At 39.1% G+C, this 23,881-nt stretch overlaps 1 long non-coding RNA gene across 1 annotated transcript in view; it reads right to left on the reverse strand.

The window, feature by feature from the left end:
• Window positions 1-23,881, reverse strand: part of LOC117946072 — a 47,757-nt gene that overhangs the window by 11,468 nt on the left and 12,408 nt on the right. The window contains exon 2 of the long non-coding RNA XR_004656963.1: window positions 7,527-7,634. This is a non-coding gene — a long non-coding RNA (uncharacterized LOC117946072). The remainder of the gene's footprint in view (window positions 1-7,526; window positions 7,635-23,881) is intronic.

Here is a 23,881-nt window from a genome sequence, read left to right on the forward strand (position 1 = left end):
CAAAAGGAGCCAAACGATGGATGCACTACTGTTTTTTAGGGATACATGCTACTACCTGACTGGTTGGTGAGTGCAAAGATCTGTCGCAGGGTGCTGAAGCGGAGCACTGATCGGGTGAACCAATAGCAACGCCTGTAAGACATCTTTTTCACCTGCAAAATCAGAAAAGTATAAAATAGATACATGTTTTAACCTTATCTGTTTGATGTTTATTACTGTCTTAGCATTCTGAAAAAAAGCATAGCTTTAATTCAAGTAACAAATGTTAACAGTAGTATATCAACAAAACAATTTTTATAGAAAAACTAAATGATCAAAAAAGTGTAAACACATTTAATAGATGGAAAAATCCCATTGATTTTATTCAGGATGACACCATCAGTTAAAAGGGCATCACTTTCATACAATGCAAGATAAACCAATCTCAAAAAAAGGTTACTGTTGTTCTCATTATAAGGTAAAAAGTTTGTAAGATGAACAGACAAAGGATCACTTTTAGAGATGAAGTACATCCAATCAGATGACAGAAAAGGACAGTGGCCCAACTCATTTTCCAGAAGGCTGTCTAGTGCAATCAATATGTTGCTCTTTGCCTCATCCCACCAGAACAAAATTATTTCCAAAGTTGGGCTTGGATAGGGATCTTATAAAACAGCCTGACAATCATGACTTAATCATATATTCAGTCTCAACCACAGTAAAACATACATACTGTAAAAAATAGTACAAGACCCTTGTACAAGTACTTACTGCCACATTGGCGCTTGTTAGTATGGATTTTATTCTATCGTACAGTATAACCACTGCATCTTGTGCCAGTTAATTACATTATTAAGGTTTGTCGGCACAATTCAGGTGGTATCCCAGTGGCAGTTTGTGTTCCCTGCATGTGCAGCCAATTTACAATGTATAAAACAGTTCCAGTAATACCTTCATATGTACCACAGCATTAGCTAACATTAGCTACTTCCATCTTTTCTGACGTGTTGTGCACAAAAGTCATCCGGACCACCATAAAGAGAATGGTTTGAATATTTCACATTTTTCTGTTTGACATGAAAGTGGTGAGCTGCTTTGACTGGCAATGACTGTTTTTATTTTCAAAAAGTATTTCTATGACAAAAAAGTAGGTTCAACAGACAGAATTTCTTTTCAGTTTGTACCCTATAAAAAGAAACATTTAGTATTATAAGAAACTAAGGTCTTACTTAAAACAATATGAGTTTAATGTTAAGTCTATTTATAGAGACTATTGTAAGTGCTGTTTTATTGGAAGACTATAAAGAATCATTTTTGTAGGAGACGTTAAACAAAAAAAATTCAGTTAAGAGAATAAAATACTGGTTTTGACCTTCCATATTTTTTGAATCTCTTAGGTCTATTTCTTCTTTGGAAACTTGCTGTTTTAGGCAACTGTAATGCCAAATCTGCATCCATTACTCCTTTGATCAAATGTAATAGATGACATCTAAGAATAAAACACACACACACACACACACACACACACAATATATATAAACCAACATGTACAAAAGCTAAAGCTAAAGCTTATTTGCTACTTCTCTGCCAACTTGAATTAATAGCATTTGGAATCAGTCAATCAGTGTTTATTTTTTTTATTTTTTACAGTTTGGTGTGGCTATTTTCTGGAAAGAAATGGATATACAAACATCTGTACGAGTCTCACATTTTCAACAGAACTTCAAATTGAATTCTTTTGAAATTTTGAATAATTAAATAATTTGTGTACATTGTATAAACCTAAAAGAGGCAATGCTTATTTAGGTTTTCCTTTTACCACTTCAAAAGGTTGTCCAAGTAAAATTTAACATTCAGCTACCATGACACTAGAGGCAGCTTAATGTTGAGACGATACTGATTACTTATTTTATTTTATAATTTGTGAACATGTTTGTCAGCATAATGCGATCTTTCTTAATCATACTTGTTCCTTTCATGTGTCAGCATCCTAATCCCTTGTTTCACCCCTTAACTAGAACCATATCTTAGCTAGAATCATTCAAAACCCTATTATGTTCATTAAACATGGATTTTTTTGCATCTTTAATTATCTGACTTAAGTATCTGTTCACATTTTTTTATTGCTAAAATTTCTAATTATTATTATTTTTACTGTTGTAAAAGCACTTTAAATAAAAAAGTAATTAATGAAAATCATTGATTTATCTGAACAAGTGCTGAGAAGAAAAACATGTGAAGAGATACTGATGTTTTAACTAATTTAACTAAATAAAGTCTTATATGTTACTTCAGCTCACACGCAAAAAGTATTCAAGGAGAACCAACGTGTGCAATCATCACAACCTGAATGGGAAATTTCTGATGCATATTCAAATACAAGATTCAAGTCCAAATACCAGTCATTCATTAGCGATAATGAAAGGTCTGTGCTTCCAGTTGAATTCTAATTGCTGAAGATAATTGCTTGCATGAATACCATGCTTACAGAAAATTAATCTTGGCAATTTCACTGCGTTATTATTCACAAAGAAAAACGTTAATAAAATATAAAAAGAAATATGCAAATGGAGAACCTTCACGACATCAAATGTTGTTGGATAAAGATCTTGACATTCTAATTGAGAAAGGTTTGAGGTTGAATTAGGAACATCAACCACATGAAGTGCAAGAGAGAAAGAGCCACCGCACAATGGTGAAATTACAGAAAAGGATATTTCCATAGGATGGTCCCCTTTACCCTCTTCCATTCCAAAGTCCCGATACAGTAACAGAGCCCAGGATAGACTCAACTTATTTAAGCCCTGGTGTGTGTGTGTGTGTGTGTGTTGAAGAAAGGAGAGACAGATCATGCTGACTTACATAATGCAATTTCCTTTGTCTCTTTCTGCTTCTCATAAGCACAAGTGCCATTATGCACACATACACATTCAAGTCTCACATGTCTGCTGTTATACAATCATGTCCAACAAGGAGGGAATAGCCCCTTCATCTGAGGGGGAGGCGGGCACACTGTTTGTGTGCAACGGGATGGTCTTGGCACAAACACATTTCTACCATTAGAAGCTCGGAAGTGTCCAAATGTGAGGAAACATGACAAATAATGCATTCCGACTTCCAGGACAGAAGCAGTAGTTGCAAAAATGTGACGACATGTAGTCTGAATTTCTGTGAGAACAGGCCTTAAGGAGGAATACAGAAAAACAAAGTCCTCAATGAATTGGAGTGCAGTGGTGGAAGCCCTTCTCCAACGCAGTCCCCTGTGGTTTTTTTCTCCGTAACAATGTCTAATTGTCTCTTTAGACATTAGCCTCACATCAACTATGCAAAGCAGGCCAATCACCACAAATGAATTGTAATAGAACAATTGCAGCAAAGACAATCCTGCTGGGGAATGAGAAGTCCAAACAACTGGTATGCAATTTATATCACACATCAGGATGTGTCGGGTCCTAGTCTCCCCGGATACAACCTGGATGTGCTAGCTTTGGCTGGGCGGAGTGGTGGCATCCCTGGGTACCGGTGGAGCCTGACTGGAGCCCCGAAACGCATGCCTTGGGATACAGCCTCTCTCTCCTTCTGTGTTTCTCTCTCCTCTCCATCCACTCAGCTGCCTTCATCCAACTGACTCATGATAAAATCCTCCACAAGAGGAAAAAGCTGCCAGCTCCTATGACACAAAAAAAAAAATTCAAAAGCGGGCATCAAAGAAAAGGGTCCGAAATAAGTCAGAAATCGCCATCGCTCCACCCAGTCCAAATCTTCCGCCTTTGTTTTCTGGCTCTCATTTAATTTAGTTTCGCAGTTGTTTTAGAGAATTAGCATCTGCTACTGAGCCTTTGTAGAGGGATTTATGTGCCTCCCTACACATTTCTCCCGTACCACCCGTCCCCGCCCCTTGCTTGCCTCCTTATCCCCCATCAGTCTGCCATACAAGTTTTTCCCACCCAGTACCCAGTCAGCAACCCTTTTTTGTGGGTGTGCTTGTTTAGTGAGGGTCTGTGAGTGTGGTGCATGTTGTGCCAGCTTGGGTAGGAGGAGAGAGTAGCAGAAAAAAAATTCTTTGTAAGTTATGGGAATACTAAGAGACAGACACTGGTGCTAATAAATTATACGGTTTATTTGCATATTCCTGGCATAAGACATTATGCAAATATGGGCTCAATTTGCATAATGGATTCCTCTTGTTTCCTCAATTGCCCAGTTGCTGCTTTTTATTTAATAATAAAACAAATGTAAATCAAGACAGAATAGCACGTTTGAGCCGTGTGAAGCCCTTTGCAACTGTGTTCCTGAAATACCAGACTGAGAAAGACGTAAAACTCTGTGATCAGATCACCTTTATTTATACAGCCATGCTATTGTCAAACAAATAACATATATAGACACAAGAGAGAGAGAATGTAAGAAGAATTTATATAGCAATCGCATGAAGTATGCCACACAGTATTGCGAGCGTTCGTAAATTTCTCTCTTAATTAGTATATTCTACCTCAACTATTAAAGCGAGCATCAGCACCAATAATTAACAGCAGTGTGTGCATACACTCTCCAGAGGGAGGGGGATTTTATTAAATAATTAAACAATTTTGTCTCCTGCTTTTAACCTCATCAGCTCTGCACCAAATGACGAGAATAAAAATCAACGGTAGAGCAAAACCAGCTGCAGCCCACACAATTATTTAATCACATTTTTTCTATTCACAAAACCGCTAATGAAGTAAAGCGCTAATGATGAAACCTCTAATGACAAGAGAAAATATAATTACCACCCATAAAACAGAGCTTTATCAAAAATATCTGTACAGACCGTCATTTGTTCACAAGCCGTTTGTGATGCTTCTTATCCATCTCCTACAAAAATAACGGCAAAGCAGAGGGTCACAAATGCAGCTTAAAAAGTGATTGTGATACAATTAAAGACAATTACAAAGAGAGAGTGAGAGAGAGAAAGGAAGCGTGTGTAGAGCGGGAAGAAAGATAAAAGGAGTAAAATGGGAGAGTGTATAAAAGGAAAAAGAATGAAAGGTGGTAGAAGGAGGACTTTGATTATTTATAAAATGCTAGGACAACATTGTACGGTGGGATCAGCCAGCAAAACGTCAACTTAAATCAGCTACAGTCGGATAAGCAGCTTGAGATTCTTCACGCTGTACTGTGTCACATACAGGCACAGGTCACACAGGTTTTTTTGCACAACACTAGGGCTTCTGGTTGTAAATTGAGGCTCTCTCTTTCTCCATCTAGGACCACTGAAGAGGAAGGGCAAAGCAGCGGCACAGCTAATGCCAGGTACCGAGGTTACGTAGTAGGGCGCAGTTAGCCAGCCAGCTTACGAGAGCTGCTAGACAAAATCATCAGCTTTTAGAATCAATTAACCCAAATGTTAATTAATGTCAAGCCCATAGAAGAAAAAATGGAGATGGAAGGCGGGTGTAGCGGGCATGTGGAAGGAAAGCTAGGGAGAGGAGGAGGGTGGGTAAGAAAGGGACTGAGAGAGAAAGGGGATGGGCAAATAAGGGAAACAACGAGCGAATGCGGTTGATGGCAGAGAGAAGTTGGCACAGTGCCACCCATTCAGTGGTAGCACCAAGGCGGACTTCTGTTCGCTCTCAAGGGTAGATGGTTAGATGAAGCCTGAGAGACAGAAGGGTCCTGTCGTCATTTTGGTAGTGTCACGAGAGTTTTTATTTCATCTTGTTTTTAAATTTTTCTTTTGCGGACGGGGGGCAGTCCAGTATTAAAAGTTGCACTGAAGATACTGTCTTTAGACGTAAATTCATTCTTTGTTCAGTACCGCCATGGAGGACAAGTAAACATCTGCTGACGAAGACTTCAAGACGTGACCTACTACTCAATAAATTTTGATAGCTGCCGTTCAGATGGATTAGTTGTTGTTGCATGGCACCATCATGGAGGTACAAGGGTGGATATCCAGCACTCTAAAATACAGAAAAACTGTAAATCACAGAAGATGTGAGCCAGGAAGTGAACCTACAGTGATGAGTGCCACATACAGAAGATCGGGAAATGAAGGTGACGTCATATGGGATTATTAAAAAGGGATGGATATTCAAAAACAAAAACCTCAAAACTTGGGGGCTGTTTTGTTGTTCTAGTGATAACGGGGGGAAGCACAAAAGGAAGCTCCTCCCATTCGCTCCTCCTTCTCTCTCTAACTATCTGAGGCACAGCTCTCTGTGCCAGGCAGCCAGCCAGCCAGCCATCTGGGCAGGAAAACCCATGATAACTCCTTGTTAACGATAAAGGACGTACCCTTGGAAGATATGGGCGATGACAAACGGACATTTCCATCTCACAATTGACATTTATGGACTTGGATAAAAGTCATTGGTTTGGAGGATGCCCAAGGAGCAATAATTTGGCACTTGCAGTTCTCAAGTGGTGTGCCAGCGGGAATGCGATGGCATCTGGCACGAAAACTGGCAAAGGACGGGGAATATATACCACATTTAAGACAAATCAACACAATCGGATCACCTTCACGATTCAGTTGCCAAAAACAAAAAAAAGAAATGAACAAACAGAGACATTAAAGCGCCAGATATGACTAATTAGAGCAAAATTTGCTTCGTTAATTAGGGTGACCCAATCAATCAAGGGAACGACTTGAATCAACACCAAAACAACCGATAATGGGGATAAAACAACCAAAAACAACATGAAGACAAAAGCGGCAAACTGTTCAAGTATTAGTAGTGGGTTTGAAGCGAGTGTCTCTTTTTGTACCAACTCCCTTCCCCCCACATTTCTGCCAGTGTAATCTACCATTTCTTATTACACTGGATGGCAGCCAAGATGAACATCTACCATAGGCACTGCTGCAACAGACGCTGCCAATCTGCCAATCGCTTGCGTGCCTGCCTACAAGAAGAGGAGGGGGGATGAATAGACCTGAGGGACTGTGCCTGAAGCTCAATAGCAGCAGTTTACAATGTCACAGACACAAAAGATAGACACAAAATGCAAACATGAGGATGCATACTAATGAACTGCCAAAACAAATTCTAATCCGCAGACAGACAGGAATTAATTAACTTTTTTTTCTTCTATTTGAAGTTGTGCTCATCAAAATTAATCACACATCTGGTTTTTTCTCTAGATGATTTTTTTTCTGTGATAGGGGAATCTTCTCGGAGCACAAAAGTTTTAAAAAGTCATAAAAAGATCATGAATTTCTACATCTGCAGCAAACAAAGCAATAGCAGTTAAATATAGTAACCAGCTGCATGAGAGCCAAGTGAGAGAGACATGGCACAGACACAACAGGAACTCAAAGAAATGTGTACAGAAGGCACAGGAACAAGGAGGCAACCTGAGTTCAAGAGACACTGAGGGGGAGGTGCTGACCAGTCTGCAACAAAATGAGGGTAGTAGAGGCCGTGGGAACTCATCACATCCTCCACACCCACACCCTTTTTTTGCCCCCTTCTTGCCAACCATCCAAAAGAAATGAACAAACTCCACCCTTTCAGGATTTTCTCTCCCGTGCTAAAGTATCATAAACATATGCAACGCAGACTCACCAAATGGTGTGAGTTGAGTGTTCGTGGTACTCTCTGGGTCCGGAGGAAAATTTCTGTGGTTCCCGCGAGGTGTGCTGGCATCGGGCATCGAGCCAAGGATGGGCATCGCTTCAAAGACACACAACAGAGGCTTTCATTAAGTTCGTTTTCATTGTTAATATTCACAGTCGGAATTAAAACAGTAATTAGCAACGCAAGAATATTCATCCACTGGCATCCAACAATTGTTTTCATTTTTTTTCTCCTGGATTTCTTTGGACTAGAGGTATGGTTGTGCAATATCAATTATTAAGGAAGTAATCCAAAGGGAGGGACTATAACATCTTTGTGCTTGCTGCCCAACCTTGGCACTACCAAGATGTCTGCATCTGGTTGTACCACCACTGAGGACGGACCGCTTGAAGGATGGCATCTTTTTGGACATCGCAAATCCCATAATCGTGATCGCAACAAATACAAATAACGGTTAATCTAATTTGTAATTGGTGCCGTATTTTTTCCAAATTCATCAAGGGGAAACACATGGATATTCTAATCTTTCGGAGCTAATGAACTTTGGATAATCACCCTTTTATGTAATTCCATGGGGAACATTTAATTGTGCAGTCTTCATTACACAAATGGATTACAAAAAAAGAGGGACTGCACAAGAGAGCAGCATGGAATGGGAGGTGGATTGTGTGTGTGTGTGTGTGTGTGTGTGTGCAAGAGAGAGAGAGAGAGAGAGAGAGTGAGTGAGAGAAAGAGAGAGAGAGAGAGTGAGAGAGAGTGGAAAGCAGGAACGGGGATATTTTTCTTCCTTCGTTATATGCCAGTAGTCAAATAATGCCACAGTACTCACAAACAAGCAGAGAAAAGCTCCTGCATTGCTAGTGATGTTCAAGTGCTCCCTGTTGGAAAACCTGGTCTCTTTGCTCTCTGCTTGCTCTCTAGAGCACAACTCTCACATATGGAGACATCTGACTTTCCTGGGTCTGGATCTTACAAAACTGGAGCAAGACGACACCTTCCTGGAATCTAATTTCTGTCAAATCGGATATTATTTGTGGTATTTAAATGATTAGTGCATTAGCAGAATTGATCGTTATTAGAGTGGTGGCTGCGCCTGGCCGAAGCGGAATGCAGAGGAGACAGCAGACACTGTGGTGGGCACTGGCTAATGTCCTCTGTGCTTAATCATCTTACAGCAGAATGGGTTTATGCATATTTCATTTGCATATTATTAAATCGCAATGGCATATGGGCAAATGACAGCAGTGAGCGCGGGACTGGCAACAGAAAAACAGGAAATATATATTTTTTAAAAAAAGCGTCTCATTATGTGATGACAATCTTCATAGCTGTGTGCCTGGTTTCTGGTATCCTGCCAATTCGATTAATTCGACATTAATTACAAAAGTCAGTGTGCTCAACCTTCCCGACACAGACTAATTGAGCACCTTACAATCTGTGAAGGGAGCCATCTCACATACAGTGATTGTCTGTTCACGTAAAACTAATGGATGTTTGTGGATTTGTGAATGGAACAAAAAAATTATTGCTTAGTCGGACTTCATTAAATATTTGCATGTGACCAGCTACATCAATGATTAAAATCTACAGATGAGGGCAGAGCATTGCAGGTGACTGTTGGCAGCAGGTGTGAACTAAAAACCTTCTTACTTAGTGGGAATAACTTCTATCATGTCTTTCCCATTATCTCCCTACACAAGACAACAAAACTGCTTCAAGTTATTCCTCATATAAACATGCCCTGAAAAAAAAATAAACGTCAAAACCAAACCTCGATATTCACTTTAGAACCAGGCCTATTATATGTGGACTAATTAGTGACAAATGAATGCCCCCCGACACACAAACAGATGCAGGACATACTGTAAGATTCAACATTATGCACATACAGTATTATGAACTTACAAAAGAAAGTAATATATAGAATTCAGTAGAATTCATGAATGAGAAGGAGATACACACTGTGACGCACGATAGCACTTGAAGAGTCTCCTTTTAAATCCATTTATTTTAAAGATAAAAGATTTTTACAGTAATAAATAAGACCGCAAAAAGACTTTTTTCTAAAGAAATCTTCCAAAGGAATCACTACTTAAAGAAGATTAAGATTACTATGACTTTTAACCAAGAAGTTTAAAAAATAAATAATGAAGCCAGATTTAAATTGAGTTCCTAATTTGATGAAATCAGCGCTCATACAAAACAATACCCCGGCGAGGAACGACATTAACAGCTCAAAAACAATTCCGTGGTAACATTTTACTCCACAGAGACCTATGTATCTAATCGCAGATCTTCTATTTTCCAGACATCCTTGCTTAATTCTTCCCCTATGCAAGACAAAATCCCCCCAAGCCTGAATATTCAAATGAAGTGAGCTTCACGCCTCACACAATTAGCCATGTTTAGTAATTTGAGAACAGACTGCCGCAGGTGCAAGGAGGAGGGGCAGTACAGACGGGGCACAGGCTGGCAGGGGAAGCCCAGTGAAGTGGGTGGGTATGAGCCTGGCGCTTTGTAACCATGGCACATGCAGATGTCGCTGTAGTTCTTCCAAAAGCTTCTACCAACTGAATGGGAGGGAGGTAACGAGATACTCGTTTGGCATCACACACTTCCACCATGCATTTCTAAGGAGGAGTGTTAGTGTGCAAAGACTGTTTGATGTGGGTGAGACCAGGCTTGGGGGAGATCCCGCCCTGTATGAGGGAATGTGGTCACAAATAACCATGGTGAAGCATAGGAAAGGTTAAGTAGCACCAGTGAGGTGTCTGTGCATTTCTGAGCCTGTCATAAGATGTAGACATTATGCAGAGTGTTGATATTAATATGCATGCAGGCCCTCTTTGTTATGCAGCTCAGCTTGAGGTACCATTGCCGGGCAGTTCCGCCTCGCTTTGGTTACTGTCTGAGAATGTTATCTCTCTCTGAACAAACACTGCCTCCTGTCAAAATGTTTAATTATCAATCATAGCCACAAAGGTCAATTTAAAAGGGAAACACCAAATCTCAAGTGATGACATCTACCACTGGCAGGAAGAAGAACTGACAATGGTAAATATGTCAGCTGGAAGATATGGTCCATATGTTAATAATGCCATTTCCTGGCTACTATTACCCAGAGCATCTTCAATGCATGTATTCAAATAGCAGACTTTTTTTTAATATTTGTGGAAACTTCTGCACTTTATAACAATATGTCATATACAATCTCTCGCTACGTGAATAAAATAAATGATATGGGAAATTCTAACCAAAGACACTGTATATTTGCGAGGAGCTCCTTGCGCAATGGAGCAGCAAAGATCTGTCAAGATCCACCGGATGATGCAAAACGCGCCAAAAGGTCCCGCGAGATATTGGCAGATCTCCACTGCTCAGAAATCCGTGCAGTGGTGCCACGGAGGGAATCCAAACACAGTTCATCCAAACACACTGCCCACACACAGACGAAACAAAGCTTTATAAAAATTGGTCATTAATGGAACAACTACAGGGTCTGTCAGAATTTAAGCAGTTACATAAAATGTATTTCCTACATTGAGGTGCATAAAAACAAATTGACTTCATACATACAGAACACAATCTTCTGATAATTCTTTTTTTACTATTTATTTTTAATTACTGTAACGCCTTTGGCATGCCAATTAGCTAAAATATATATATATATATATATATATATATATATATATATATATATATATATATATTTTTAAAAGCCTGATACAGGTAGTCCCCAGAATTTATTCACAAATATTCCCCATCAGAAAATATTAGCAGATATCTCCTCGGAATACAGTGCATTTATATAATTGTATGATAGTTCAAAGTTTTTCTGCCTCACTTTATTTCTTGCACTAATAGCCATGCACTGCAACTTCATCAACACTTGCACAGCCATGACGCCTCGCTTTTTGGCTTATGACGAAGAAATGGGGTTGGTGGGAAAGAACCACTGAAATGGACCTATGTGCATGGACTGCCTCTGCCAAGTAAATCATAGGCCTACACATGCTAACAATCACATACACTACACACATACCAAATCATGTGCACGAAGGACTCTGGGCATTTAGTGACTATATTGGCAAAACCGTACTATCTCTAGAACCACTGTCTTGTCTGGGGTCTGCAGATTAATTGGTTCCTGGTAATTCTATCAGATTAGTATTAATACGCTGTCACAGAGGCAATCAAGGTGACCCACTGAATCTGGCAAGCTCTTCATAAACTGGTGTGAAGGTCAACTGTCAATCAGCCTACGCAATATGATAATCAGTCTTTAAAGTCGGTATGAGGATGCCATTAACACTAGCAGTAATGGCTGATGAAAGAACTGTCATAACGGCAAGCCTCCGGGGATGAATGCTCATAGATTGTCTGGAAGCAGAGGGAAAGAGGAGAAGGAGGAAACTCAGCCATGAGGGTCAATATGCAATTTGTAAAATCCTGTCTTTGAGACTAAAGGTGCAACTGTAGCACTGCACATTAGCAACACCTTTTAGCCAAGAACACTCTATAACTAGCTAGGGAATATTTAGTAGCCTTTTATGTCTTTACCAATATCCCAATTTAATCTCAATGCTGCAAAGCCTTCTTTTTAAGTGAAACTACAAGAGAAAAATGCCCTTGCACTTGAAGGACATGTCCAGTAGGAAGTTTGCTGTGAACTCACTCCTCTAACAGAGCAGTTCTTAAGGCATGCTATGACTGTCAGAGAGATAGAGATGTACAATCAGAGTGTGACTATTTTGCCTGGTCTATTGAGAAGCTGCTGCCTGTTTGTCTATTTCAGTGAGGATAGACTTGACTGCCCATGAAAAACCCACTGTATACTGAATAGAGTAAGCTATCCTAGGGGATGTAGTCACTAAATGTCTCTCTTGAGTCCTGCATGCTCAGTGAGATTCTGTGTGTGCATGTGTACGATTTACCATCTGTATAATAGAAAGAGACAAAAGATATGAGAGGCCTGCCATGATGTGTGTCCAGGTCAGAGTTTAAAAAAGGATACAGGGAAAAGATATGAGGGGGGGAGTAAAGACGAGAGAGAGAGAGAGAGAGAGAGAAAGTGCAGAAGATGAGACAGTGAAAGAAATGGTGCGTCTGTGCTGAGTCCCACAGGGCTTGATCTGGGCAGCTGGCAAGAGAGCCATTACATGCGTGTCTCTGACAACTCACTCTCTCATTATGCCAGGAGACAGTTAACACCAACACTCTTACACCCCAGCTTGGTAATGCAGACTATATCATCCCCCCGCCACACACTTTGATTTAACTTTAATTTTAGTGAATACTTTGGCATATGATGCATTAAAAAGGAGCAACTAATAAAGCATGCTACTTTACATTTGAGCTCTGAAGAGCCATTTCAAGCCCGGACCACAATTGATGTCTTTGCCTTGTTAAAGTCAGGATATGACGTCTTCTGATAGACAAACTTGAAGGTAGCTCCGCTCAGGGCTTCCACAAAAGTTTTTAAGGGATTTTCTTTAATGTTTTGGAACCACACAAATAAAATATAAAGATAAAGCTAATGCAGCTCAGCTTTAAAATTCACAGGATATTGAAGTTACCAAAACAAAATATAACTGTATTAAACTATAGAAAGATCTGCAAGATCTTTAAATAAATCCAATATCCAGTTTCCACTTGCGCAACTGCTGTTACAGAAGTTGTTGCAAGCAAACATTGACAACGAAGCCAGACGGAGGAGTTTGCAAAGTGCAGAGGTAGGAGATACAACAGGAAAAGCAAATTGTATAGTAGATGACACATGTAAAACTAAAAGGCCCTCAGAGAGAGAAGACCTCTACCTAGAGCCCTGGGCAGGACTATTTTCTAAATCCCGCTCCCACCTGCAGTTTGTGTGTCCGATCCCACCAGCAAAAGCAAAAATAAAAAAACATTTTTAAATTTCCTTTCCCTTATTGGTTTGAGGGATATTTGTGATTTGGTAAAACAGCACTCCCACCGGCAGTGGGAGCAGTAACTGTTCAGTTGGAGAGTGGTACTGCAGCACAGAAGACAACAAGACTCTTCTAAAACAAAAACCAACAAAGTATTAAGTACTGTGTAGTCTGGAATTGCCCCTCCACACATAGACTTCTTTAAACCAATCCCAAACGTCTTTGACAGCGATAAGCTCAGGTCACAGCGAGAGGGGATCTACAAAGTGTTCTCTGAAGGAATTTGTTTTAGTGAAACATTTGCACCCTACAAAAGAAAGCACCACATACACTATTATATTAAGATAACTATTCCCACACTAAATTGAACTAAGCTATTTAAATTAGCAAGATACATGGTTAAAAGTAATTTGCTTTTAACAGTGTATTGCCATGTGTATTTTGTCCTTAACAAATCCCTGCCAATCGGCCCCAAAACGGCCCATTTAAATAGTAAACGCCATAAAAACTATATTTTTAAATCTTTACAGTACCTTCCAGAAAGAACCATGCAGGCCTTGTTGCACAATCAAATTTTCCTTCAAAATTTGCTAAGCTTGCTAGCTCAAAGTTTGTTGTGGTTTCCCACAACTATCTAGTTTTGCTAAGGAGGGGACATAACAAGCTGCTTAAATCAGGAAGACATTTAAAAAGGAACTCTAGACAGCACAGGGTTCTGTCATGATGGCGTTTGCAAAGCGCACGTTACTCTTGCCGGACTGCTTTTCTTTCTGTCCGTTTTGTGTTAATGAGAAACACTGATTTGTTGTCTTTAAACATCTTTAACCTCATTAAACTGCCAGCTGCTAGCCGCTATCCTGCTACCAACATAAACAACCCGAGCCAAAAAACATAGAGAGGTAAAAAGAGGGTAGAGGAGATACAGTGAATAAGATTGTCTGTGTACAACATTTTGACACGTTTGGCTGAGCATTTATATCGTGTCTGTGTATACAATGATCAAAGCCAAATGTGTGTATGTTTGTGGTTATCTTTTAATTTTCATCACCTTGTCATTAGTGGCTTTGCTCTCCCTCCACCTTTCCTACCGCTTTAACCCCAGTTTTCTTCTATCCATTAATCTGTCTGTAATAGAATATGCCGATTTTACTTGGCTCACTCCCATTACTCCCCTGGCTATCTCTACTTTGATAGCTTTGTACTGATGCACTATGGCTGCCAAAATGATCTCCCAGAGCTCAGCATGAAGGATAGACAGCTACAGTACTACCTAGAACAGGATGTTCCCTGTCCCATATGCAATACTGATGTAATAATACTAAAGTCCTGCTAAAACAGTGTGAGTCTGTGACACTGAGAATCTCTAGAAATTACATGTTACTCACAACTTACAGTACTGTCAGGAGACAACCTGTCTGCCTCAACTCTCCGTGTCCCACCCACTCAAAAGGAGCTGAGGCTGTGAATGTGATGAGGAAAAGGCAAGAGGCACTCAAAGCAAGCACACATGAACATGACCTCTGCTGGCTGTGGAAAAAATCTGCTGCCTCCACACTTTACTGCTAAAGGGCAATGACAGATTTAATTGGACTGAAAAAGACATTTCTTCAAGTTTCTTTTTGGCAAATCCTCCTGCTAAGGTTATAAGAACATCTCAAAAGAAGGAGCCAACTTAAACAAAAGAATGTGTGAAGTAAAAGGCCATCAGAAATGTGTAGCTGTTGTGTAGGCATTAGGCAACTCATTGATACAAAACTATTGATATTAATAAAGTAAACAGGTTCTGTATGGAGCTGTGATTTTAAATATTTAAAAACATACCATTTAAAGGAAAAATTTAAAAAATATATAAATGTGAAAAAAATCAATACTAAAAGGCCAAATACTAAAATGTAAGAAAAAAAAAAAACTATCTTCTTAAGTTCAAGCTAGTTGTGAGAGCGCACTGAAACATCCTGCAACTATAACTTCACAAAGTGACGGTTTGAATACTCCTGTTGGTTTTGTCCGTAGACTGTGAGTTTGCACGGCTGATCAGAGGAGTTAGACTTCAGCTTCAATGCTTGCATCCCACATTGGTACAATCTTACATAAAAGTTCCAAAGAGAAGATGGAGGGAATGGAAATACTGCAGATGAAGGCCTTGTTTAAAAAGGATCGACACAAGAGGCTTGTTATAAGGACCTTGAGACCCATGTTCCCTTTTATTCCCACAAACCAAAGACATTAAGTAGTGTTTTCAAGTCCAAATCTGGAGAATTACCTCAATCATGGCCAGGACATGGCCTTCTAGAGCGAACATCCTTTTATGCTTGTCACTTTTTAGAATGTTTTAAAGATTTAACTTTTTCTTGTGTGTTGACTCTAAGAAAAAGGTTAATTAACACCATATTCCTATTTCTCCTTATATTTCTCAATGTGATCAACAGCCATATTAGCCAATCTCTGCAGCCACCAAAAAGCCAGACTTCCAATGTCCTAAGCTCTTTGGTAATGTTGGCTTTGTTAGAGCACTATGCCACTGCCTGGCTACCATAACAATAGTCACAGTGAAGAAGATGTGCAGGATCAAACAGGAAAGAAAAGGCGGAGGAAATGAAAAAGGCACTAATGGGAGAGTGATGATAAAGTATAAGAGTGGGGCAGAAGAAAGTAAAACTGAAAGGTTGGGAAGAGATGGGACAATATAGAGTAAGCCACATGAAAGACGTTAAATGGGTTAAAGATAAAATTATCCAAGACTGGGTTATAGAGCAGCAGACTGTAAAGACATTCAGCACAATTGAGCTTCATGTAACTTTAAATATGCCACCATTAATCATGTCAGCAACATTTAGCCATACCTTTTGCAAAGACCTAACAAAACTTTAGCACTGCCTGGGAAAATATAATGCTGAATGTGTTACAAAAACGTTATTCCTTATTCATTCAATCGACTCTGATTATACTTAGACAAGTTACATTTAAAAGTAAAATGCTAAAGTTTTAAAAAGTTATTTGGGCAATAAGGTGTGAGGTGTGTAAATCATATTGCAGCAATTATTTGCCCACTCTGATTACCTTCTGGCTAGCAGAGTGGCAAAGACAGTTGTAATGGTGGACTTGAGCTTGGTGAAGAACATAAACACTGTTAAGGGCGACAGAGAAGATAATTACAAATGGTGGCACATACGAGTGATGTAGACTGGAACACCACAGAGACACATTTGCCAGGATCTACTGTAATTGAAGTTGTGGTGAGGAGAGAATGAGAGAAATTAACAAGACAATCATCCAAAAGACAGAGACAAGGAACTGAGATAAGATAAAGTAAACAGATACATCTAGCTGTCTTCTAGTTGGGGAGAACCAACTCACTGATGTACAGCAGTGACAACAAACACTGATTTTCCTGGAGGCCAAAAACTGTGGTTACTTTCAACATGCATTTGTCTTAGAATATATGACTGGGACACTCCTATATTGTATATACTTCAATTATATTTTATAAGATAGAGTTAGTCGTACGTAATGGGAGCGGTAAGATGAATAATAAGATTCCTAACACCTGGCAAAGTATTGTGGCACAAAGACACTTCTCTTGCTACATCTAGGGCTGGGTGATATGCTTTTGTCCCAAATTTGATGCGTTAACATTACCTGAGTGCCGATTCAATTTATATTGCCATTTTCAATTATTGCAATTCTAGAAGAATTGTGATTCCATAGTCTTGAGTACTGCACTTTTCTTTTCCTTCTTTTACAAAAACAAAAGTTGAATAATACACTCCTGGAGATAATATATCGGGAGACATTTCTAAAAACGAATTGTTTTTTAAGAAGAATGCAAATCACTTGTCAGTCTTACATTTGTTTCATTTGTAAAGAAGTACATAACATGTATTTTTTGTATTTGCTTTTGGTCTGTTTTGCTGGAAATGGATATGATGTAATCACTCTCAGCTGTAAAGTCACAGAAAGTATTTAGGTGAATTATTGGTAAATAATTAAAACATATTGCTTCTAAGGGAAACAAAACACTTTTAAAATTGTTTGCAAAAAAGAAATCATGTAAACAATCTTCATTTTTTTGCGCGCCCTAGCTATGATTGACAATGAATGGTATCAACCACATAATTCCAGATTTAGAAATATGTGACATTTGTTATAGCTACAATATATGAACAGAACATACAATTGGAGCAATGCTCTTCACAGTGTTAAAGCACTTATCAATAAGATCCTCTTAAACTTTCAAACTACATTCAAACTACATTTTTATACACAATGGAAAAAAAAAAATTCAGCAAAAAAAAAGAAGAGGCTTTTCAGTTCCAATACTTATGTTGTAGCATCTACAGCTAGGTCTATCCCTTTTTAGAACTGGCAGCACACAAATAAGTGCTAAAAATCAGGCCTGAAAGTGAGCAGTCCCCTACAAAACTATTCAAGCTGAAATAGTTTCAACAAGTGTAACAGTGTTTATTATCATATAAAAATATAGGCAATAGTAATATTAAATAATCTGCACATCTATCAGCAATGCAATAAGAAACACAGCAACAGCAATATTATCAAAGCAATAATAATAATAATAATCAATTGATACTATAAATAAAATAAAATTGAAATAATATATTTGGCTCTTTCTCTCTCCATATTAATGTCATGTCGTAACAAGGGCTAAATGTATCCACATCGTAGCAGAACACTTATTGGAATATGAATAAACACAGTCAACGTTTACAAAGATAACGACACAGTAAAACCCATGACAGTTTAGCAAGCTACAGAATAGTTTTAACTGACGTTCTGGGCTACGCAAGAACAAACCTTTTCCGACAATTGTAGTTCCTGTATTTCTTCCCAAAGCATTTGTCAGTAACATAATTACAATGGGTTAAAAAATTTGAAAAATTGCGTTGGGGGTCAATTTAAAGGGTAACTACCGTTTTTTTCAACCTAGACCCCATTTTTCTCGGTTTTTGTGTGTGACAGTATTAAGTGTGAACGGTGTAACCAGCCGCCACAGATCGGGCTGCAATGTAACCCTATGGGGCAAATGTTCACCATCTATGAGGTCCACTAAAAGACGCTGTTTTTGCCATTGAAAGGATCAGATTAATAGTATATGTCTCTGACAACATTATGGAAAGGAGCCCTACAGATATAGGCTTTTTTTTAAACTTCTTTAAGACCTATCTGTTTAACCAGAAACAAGTCTGAGGTTGCTGGCGCAAAACCCACCAGACTCCATTTAAAAAAACAATACCTTTAGCATGTAAATTTGTAAACCATGTGTTATTTCAACCAAAACTACAGTTGTGATGGTTGTAAAAGTGGAAAGGCAACCTCTTTAGAAATCCTGTCCATAATGTTGTCAGACACTTAAAATGTTAACCTGAGCCTGGCAATCACAAGCACTTTTGTGAACATACATACAAGCTGCATAATTGCCCTAATAACTTACATTGCAGCTTGTTTCGCTGCTGCCGACTACAGCAATTAATTGCTTAATACTGGACCAATGTCAAAGATTGTTGTTCCCATCGGTCACACAGACAACAAAGAAAAATAGGGTCCAGGTTGAAAAAACGGTAGTTACCCTTCAAGGTGTGTGCATCTAAATGTTCTGCCAGTGCCCCTAAAACTTTCAGTTAGGGGCTAGAAAGTGATACCGGAAAGAGCTCAAATCAACATTAACCACTCCTCCTCATCCCCTATGGGACGTAACTAAGCCTGCAAAGAGTTCTCTCTATTGCATTTAGTACTTGATCAGCTAATAATTTGTATAATGTTTTATTTAGGTCACTTACAATTTCTTCGAACTAATGACAATGTCTAAAAACTAACTTTAAATTCTGGATGATCCACAGGCATTTCAGGACGGTTTAGATTGTATTTTGGGATAGTTCCTGGATGGATGATAATAATAAAAAAAATAGATAATATTCTAATGAATAATAGACAGGTGACAGGTTTTCTGAATCCAAGTGGTAACACTTGTAGGATACAAAAATGTTCTGTCGTGATTGGCAATTCAAATGAAGTTACTGCTCCTATATTTATCCACACATGCAAAACAATCAAACAATCTGATGCAAAAAAACATACAACATATTTGAATAGGGTCTAAATCAATGCATGGCAAGGAAAGACCACCAACAACTCCTTGCAGTATGTATTTACCAGTAGGACTAGATGATTTGTTAAAAGCACATAAGATCCATTATCACATGGCACATTACATTATTCAATAGTGGCCCCACTGCAAATATTACAGCAAAACAAGGGCCTTTAATACAGAACTCTTCTTTATACCCTCCCAACAAGGCCCAGGAGTAAATTGGATTTTCCCTTCACTGTTTTGTAATTTGAAACATCCATCATTTATTATTAAAGAAAGAAAATAAAGGGAAGTACTGCCTTTGGCAGCATCAGGAAGCCCTTTGCTAAATCACCACCTACTTTATGCTTTTCACCAGGTAACGTTTGATACACAGAACAGATGAATGCAATGGCAGTCCTGCTATCATTTGTTCTTTTTTTCTACTTAAACATATCAATCATTATTGCTTTTGAATGTTTTACATTTTACATTTAGGTGTTCTGTTACATTGTCACATTTCACTAATTGTCAGTGTATTCCATTTCATTTTACATCATTGTTAATGTCATGTCAGATTAAAATTTAGTAAGGAAGTAGGAAGTAAGAAAAGATGGAAGTAAAGTAGGAAGAAAGAAATATCAATGGAATACAAATAATACAATGCAATATTGCGATGGAGATATTTTTCTTGAAATTAAAAGAATGTCTTGCTGAACTGATAAAATATTACTGCTGTGTTTACATGTTGGACTATATGCACAGGATGTACTATTTAATTCATTCTTTTACGGCTGTTGAATAATCTAACAACAGTTTTGCCATGTTTTGAGCATATTCCGTTTGGAAATCTCTATGCTCTTTGAGCATATTCCGATTGGAAATCTGGCCAATGCCAAAAGCCAGCATATTTAAAAGGGACGTTCCATCCTTGCAGGGATAGTTTGTGTACTTTTCTCTAACGAAACTGTTACTTTTGAAGGCAAAACTGTTTTTTGTTTTTGTGTTCAAACTTAAATAGGTTCAAATGATAAGTTTGTATAAAAAAGGGGATGATTTTTATGATAATGCCATATGTGTGCATCTGCATGATGGATATGTCAGTCAGACAGGACAGGGTGAGGGGCACACTGCTTTGAATGGCCCCCACAAAAAGAAGGTGGCGGTGCATCTCTCAGACACCCTGGAAATCCTTCTTAACAAAAGCTCCTCCATGTCCTTTTGTAATCCGGCTCTGTATTATCAGTATGTTGCAGCTAAGTGTTGCAATTAGGCCTGCCTTTTTCATGCAAATCAATTTGACAGCACAACAATCAGTTAGTTATGCTAGCTGCTGCTCTCTCATTCTCCCCTCTCTACTCCTTCACACCCTTGCTCTCTTCGTCCCTTCTACCTCATTTTCTCTGGCATTTGCAGAGGTTGCTACATTTGCATTATTTATCATATAAGGTAAGAAAATGCACCACTCAAAGGATGAGCATATGGTTATAAGCACAGTATTACAAATGTTAAATACAAAATGCAGTCATTTGCCATACTCATGCTTCCACAATGCACTTTTGCTATTCAAATCAAACATGAGATGATGCAGGAGGGACCATTCCATGGCTCATACAAAGCCAAGTAAACGGGTCTAAGTACTAGATTTTTCCTGGTTTACATATTGCACACCCTCCTTCTCTGCATGTGAAGTCCTGATACCAAGCATCCAAGTCAGTTTACTAAAAACATGCAGGCAGCAGCTAGACTACACTTGACAGGTGGCACTACAGTCTCCAGCCTTGACAGGATTTCAGCCTAACAACATGCAAACACAAACACAAACCTATACTGCATGACTGACTTGCATATATGTACATGTTAAAGGCTACTTCGGCATTAGGTCCATCTTACATTATGATGCATGTGCTGTTGGAAGGTTGGTCATTGAGAATATTAATAGATACCATTTGTTCATAGGAGGAGTCCTATCAAAAGCCTGCATGGATTTGTGCTAGTATGATGGATAGATGTGGTTTTATTACCATTAAAAAGTAATTTACAAGAAAAATAGGGACAAGCTTTTTGAGTTATGGTTACTTTATGAAACACTGGATCTAGAGTTAAAATTTCAAATAGGTCGTTGGTTTGCAGTTGTGATGACAACGGATTACTGCCGATTTCCTCCATCAACTGATTGTTTGCATAGTCAGTAGTGCAAGAGAACTAAACAAGTGTGGTGGACACAAGTACAATACTGTAGGGGGAAGTCAGTATGGCAGTAGCTCTGTTTCCCGTACACAATTTAAAGTGTGTGTCTGTGTGTGTGCGTGCGTGAGCGTGCGCGTGGGTGCGTGCATCTGCGTGCGTGAGCCCAGAGGGCCTTTTAGTCTTGCAGCATCGGTGTCTCATTAACGTGCCAGCCTACTATAAAAACGATCTAAATTAATCTTTTCATCAAAGTCCTTAGTTAAGTACAGAGGCAAGATGGGGAGACGGCTAGGCTGAATCAGAAGGAAATAACTGCATGTGATCTTTTTTTCTAAGGGTCAAATAAATTAAATTTGACAGAAAAAATATCGAGCTAAAAAAAGAGCTTTGGGTGAGAGATGAGAGAGAGCGTTTGTGTGAAAGGAAGAGCAAGAGAGAGGAAGAGAAACATAGAAGAAGTGCTGCAGGATGGTCTGTGTGCCTTTAAACTGAAGTCTCAATCTCACATAGTTTTGTTCCTTAAAAGGAAATCAGAGGACTAAGCTGAGGCATTGCCTTGAAAGTCATGAATAAACATCAGATTGCCATTCTGTGCATACATCATACATCACAAGATGACACTACCTAATGGAGGAGGATTCCTCGCCCTCCGACACATGAAAAGGCAGTGAAATTATCCACCAAACCATGCAGCCGCATGGTTCTAAAATGGACCGCTGAGGGAGAGAAAGGGAGGGGCTGAGGGGGGAAAGGAAGAGAAGTGAAAAGTGGAATCTCTTAGTAAAATGGATCCCTGTGAAAACCGCATTCTCTTTGTGCGGGCGAGCCGATGTACATTGCTGGAAAAATAACATATACTGCATTTACCATTCATACTTACAATGAGAATTTGGTTCTTTTTGCATGTCTCCAGGAGTTCTCTCTTAATCCCTGTACTCCCTTTGCCATAAATGAGACCCTCCTATAATTTCTGTTAATTCTAAATGGCACATTGAGTAGTGGGTGCCATTTCAGACCACACATTTAACAATGTCAAAGAGTTTATATCCCAGGGAAATAAATAGTATTTATCAGTATCTCAGCTCAAAGAGCAAATCTGTCATGCTGGGCAGTGGACTGACTACAGAAATGTCAACTAGCCAGCACAGAGGGCCCACTGATAAGAACATCTGCCTGGCTCACACTGTGTCACCTCCCAGAAAGGACATGCGGTCAAGGTGCTGCAGCTGGTGAAGAGGGCAAAGACAGACAGACAGATGCACAATTTGGAGGAAAAAAAACACATAAAAAGGGAACGGGGACATGAAAAGAAGGAGGGAGAAGAATACTCACAGAAAGTTCAGCATAACTGGATGCAGGTTTGCAGTGTAACAGTAGATAATATCAGACAGCCTGATAAGAGAAAATTGACTCAACCATGATTCTGCTGCTAATGTTTACCACTGTGTTAATTGTTTCAATGTATTTTAAATCAGACTGAGACTATAAATTCTTTCAATGATTGCATTCCTAAAAAGCAAACCCCTTGTCATTACCACATGTGAAAATGAAATGCAATGAATAAACATTAAAATAATGTCTTAACATAACAAAAGACCCCTGAAGAAAGGGTCTGATAAAATTTCGGTAGGAAAACACTTGTGGTAATATGTCCATAAATAATTTGTGGTTGGGGTATGGAGAACAGACATCATTTTGAGCTCACGCATGTCCTCCATTTCCTATCTGCAAGCGTGGGTGCATCATCATCTGCAGAGAGCCTAAGGCAACTCTGCACAGGACATTTCCACAGAGGATCACTTGGAAAATATCCATCAGAAGGAGATACTAATTAGTGTGAGTCCATGTACGCATGTGTATGTGTATTTGTGTGCATGCCTGTGCATGTGCGTGTTAGGGCAGAGCGATGTACACCTAGCCAGGCATGAGAGCAGTGTTGTGCAGCCAAGTGCAATAATTTCTTTGATCATTTTTAATGGCCATTCTTTCATGTGAGGCTGCAGCTTGCACACAGCTCCCTGCAGGTGTCATCTCATTCCTTCAGTTGTGGGATTAGTATGCGGCAGGGAATAAAAAGCCAGGCCATTACACTGTGCAGCACACATACATAATCTCAACACAGTGGGATCATTACCTTTTCAAAGGATATCAGCTCACAG

Source organism: Etheostoma cragini, chromosome 1 (genome assembly GCF_013103735.1).
Source record: "Etheostoma cragini isolate CJK2018 chromosome 1, CSU_Ecrag_1.0, whole genome shotgun sequence".
NCBI classification, from domain to species: Eukaryota; Metazoa; Chordata; class Actinopteri; order Perciformes; family Percidae; genus Etheostoma; species Etheostoma cragini.